Raw genomic sequence first — 4349 nt, forward strand, 5'->3', positions numbered from 1 at the left:
AAACTATTATAAACAACGTACAATGCTTCTCTGCCGGGCAAAATCGATTGAACGGCTATTCTGCGAAGCCTAACGGACTTTTTATAATAAAATCTCTTGCCGCATGATGAAATATTTGCCTTTAGAGTTTTCGCAGACGCTGCAAACCAGTTCGGAATTTATACAAAAGCTTACATTTTACTCTACGGAATGGGGAGGTAATCGTGCTTAGTTTTCACGGAAGCTGTTCACTATTTCGGGATTCGGACTAAGCAAAGTTGCGCTTGCAAAACTCCCTCCTTCAAATTGCTCCACCTTTCCGCGCTGTCAATAACTCCCTGAAACACAAGCCACCCAGAAGACGATTTGAAACTGAAAACAGCTTGAAACCCATAGTTCTAAGCGAAGAAGCCTCGCGAAGTTTTAGTACGAGGAGTGTCAAAAAGTTTATTTGTCAAAGTTTTTGTGTCTTCCCAAAAAAAACGTACTTGGTACTCTACACTAAGACGTCCGTTCTTCAAGACGCTCTTCAGTCTCTACACACGTCGCTTGAGATCGTTTATTTTGTTCTCCACACGACATTTCGTACAAACGAAAAAATTGCGAGAAACATCCCCGTTTACGTCTTCATATATTGGACACAGTAGCATTACTTCGCCTTCGAGAGAGCGTTTTGGAACGGGGCTGCTGCATTTATCATCCAGAGAGCACAGAACCCCTGCAAAAGTGCTTGAGGAACTACAATCAGAAAGCACGTCGTGGGGATAAAAATACACACTAATAAATATAATGGAATGTTGAATAAACATGCCCAAAGCGCCCTCTTCAGTGTGTGCAACGAAACGCTAGAACAAGTGCAAGGATATAACTATCCAGGAAAGGCGGTCAGGGCTGACCCCAACCAGGAGAGAAAAATCCGGTGCAGAATAGGCACGGGCTAAGGAGCGCTCGGCAAGCACACCCAAAGACTGAGAAGTAAGATACCTCTATCACTCAACGAAAAAAGGAAGAAAACGTGTAGAAAGAAGGCAGGAAAGTTAACCTATCTAGAGCCTAGCTTGCTATCCTGCACGTCGAAAAGTGAAAATAGACAAAAAAGGGAAAGCAAAAAATGACGAAAAGTTGGAGAAGACAGGTATGCCCAGGGATAAGCACTAAACTTTCAATTTCAATGATTGTCACTGGGGTCTTTCAGTCTATAGTCTGGTGTTAGGTTCGTCGCCCGTAGGAAGCATAAGAGGTCCTCATTCGCCTTCTGAGCGGATGACTGAGAAGGCCAGTGACACAAAATCTTCTCCTCCGAAAATGGCCTTTGAGAGTCCAGGTTCCTAAGTGCTGACGACAGCTTCTTTCTTTCAGGCGAATAGCGCGGGCACTAACATGAAACGTGGAGTATCGTCTCCGTCGTGCCGCACGTTTCGTACTCCTCACTTGCTGCCATTCCTATGAAGTATGATTAAGAATTTGTAAATGCCACCCCCAGCCAGAGACGGCAAAGAAGAATTGCGTCACACCGTGGAAGCTTAGTGAAACGGGACGTTGCAGGTGCGGTTCAATGGCACCAATAAGTGCACATGCGAATTCTTCTGTAGACCATTGAGATATTGTTTCCTGGGAAAGTATGCCGAGGGCCCTATAGCTGCGGCCGTCGTAGACAATGGAACGTGTGAAGTCTTCGCTGTTCGATGCGCTAACCGGGCGGCAGCGTCCGCGCTTTCATTGCCTACAATGCCGCAGTGACTCGGAAGCCACTGCAGGGTGACATCATGACTTACCCGGGGAGCAAGGTCGTACACCCTTATATCTGTCAGTAGCTGTTCATGAGGTCCCCAGCACAGGATTGACAGGAGTGACTGAAGGGCAGGCTTCGAATCACAGAAGATCGCCTATCTTCGGCATGAATTTTGCTCAATCATGTGAGAAGAGCGCTACGGTTGGCCGTAAGTTCTGTAGCTGTGGAGGTGTTAGAATTGGATACCTTGAATTTGATGGACAGTGACATTCGTGGTACAATAACAGTGCCGGCAGAACTCGACGATGTTACCGAGCCATAGGTGTATATATGGATTCGGTCGCTTTATGTCTCGTGCAGGTACGTCAAAGTTAGCTGCTGCAGGGCTGGTATGGGAAGAGGAGGAGGAGGAAAACTTTTATTCATATAAAATAAGAGCGTTGTGAGTGGAGTCCTCAGTCCAGGACCCCAGAAGAGCTTGCTGCCGCCTTCGCCCTCTCGATGAGCCGAAGCTGACGATCAGGATCTGAGCTGACCAGCTCTCGCTCCCACTGCTCTAAAGTTGGATTTTGTATTCTGTCTATATCCTTATTGTGTTGGCAAGCCCACACCATGTGATATAAGGTTGATCACTTTTTTTTACTCCTAGAGTAGCTAGGCACACTAGGGGCTGCATCACACACCACATCGGAAGGAGCGGTCTCATCGCCGGCGTATAGTTCGATGGCATGCTGGTGTTGTGGGCAACTACTGCCTTTGCGAACGACGCCCGGGGGCGGGTCGCTGGTATACCCGCGAGGTGACGATCAGGCAGGCCGGTGAGGTGCCTGATATGTTTCAGCATACATATGTCAGCACACTGCAGGTGGTGACGAATGGAGCGGGAACTTCGCGCGTTTCTAAACAATTGGAAAGCAAATGAGGTCGTTTCAACGGACCATGGAACAAATAATGATAGGACCAATGTTAAAGGAGAGGAAACGAGCTTCCTGAATCAGGGAACAAACTAGGGTATATGATATCATAGTTCAAATAAATAAAAAGAAATGGACTTGGTTTGGCCATGTAGAGGGAGGAAATAAAAATCGCCGGGCCACCAGGGCAACGGAGTGGATACGAAGAGATGGGTCTATAAGAAGGGGAAGGCCAGTAACTCGATGAAGCGAAATACGCCCATCTTCCCGCGAGGGAACCTTGATGTGATGCGACGCATCAGGGGGGAGCGTTTGGACTGACGCTGGTATTGGATTGCGTCAGTCCACTCGCTGAAGGGACTGTCGCTTCCATCACGTCTTCATCAGAAGATCTTGCACGGAGGTATCGTCAAGCAAAGTCAAGTCAAGTGCGAGAGCGAGCGCTGCACTGATCCGGCGCCGTGCGCTCCCGCGCTTATATTCCCGCTTTTGAAAGGAGAGGAGCCGGGAGGGGAGAGTCGCGCGCATGCGCACACCTGCGCGCACCCAGAGCAGTGAAGCGCACACGCGCAACTGTTGTTATGATAATGAGACGGAGTCAGAGTGTTGCGCACAGCTGTCGGAGAGAAGAACGGAGGAGAGTTGCGCATGTGCAGTGAGCGTGCGGACAACGCCGCGACGACAACGGAGGGACATACCCGAAAGCAAGAGATGCGTCGCATATAATAAGGCAATGGACTCGTGCAGCGCCGGACAGGAGCGGTTGGAAGTCAATTGGACACGCTTTCTTCCTCCACTGGGCCCCAGCAGGCTGTTGATGATGATGACTATGATGATGATGATGACTCTCCAAGCGCAAAGGAGTGACCCAGATAGCATAGACTGGTTCTGCGACTACTACTCAGTCATTTATAAGACGAAAGCCATCAATTTCTGTTTCAGACACGCGCGTTGCGAAGTACAGAAAACCGGTCATACAAAAAAAGCTGAGTTTGGACTGCGTGGCGGGAAAGAGAAACGGCTGCTAAACAGGAAGGTAGGCCGCTGTCGCACATTCCATACGAAACGCCATGAGAGGGGAAGGTATAGGAGGCTCCCGGCAATGACGAGCGAATGGAGCTAGCATCGGAGGGTGCTGTCCATGGGGGGCTGGTCAAGTCGGGACGGGCGTGGCCGCAAAGTTCAATAAAAAGATCAACAGCAGATCAACACAAGGTCCAACCGGGCTGTGAGCTTTACATTCTTCGCAGGTTCTACGCATAAACTGTAATTTTCTTTAAATTTTGCGTATAAAGAGATGCCTGCAAGGCTGACCACGGCAGAATAAAACTGCTCATCATCATCATCATCATCATCAGCCTTTGTTAATGGACCAATAGTTTCGACCAACAATAATATAAACTCAAGCAGAACTTAGCAGCACTTCTGTAAGGTCATGCTAATTCATTTTCTTGCTATCGGCACATGTTTTCGTGGTATATGTTTTCGGCTGAACTGCGACGTCTTGCTTATCCTTGTAATATTTCACCTCTAATTCTTTTTGACGCGATATAAAAACGCCTTGCTTCTTGGCTGATCCCCATGTAAAATGCAGCTTGATGAGGCTCTCCCTAAACTTCATCGTCACCCTCGAGCGAGCCACGTAAGCGCGTGACTGCGATCGGAAGAAGAGGAAGAAGAACTCGGTGCTGCATCGTCACGAATTGGTCCTCCGCCTCAAAACC

Source organism: Haemaphysalis longicornis, unplaced genomic scaffold (genome assembly GCF_048455015.1).
Source record: "Haemaphysalis longicornis isolate Haplotype H1 unplaced genomic scaffold, Haemaphysalis longicornis Haplotype H1 scaffold_19, whole genome shotgun sequence".
In the NCBI taxonomy this organism is placed as follows: Eukaryota; Metazoa; Arthropoda; class Arachnida; order Ixodida; family Ixodidae; genus Haemaphysalis; species Haemaphysalis longicornis.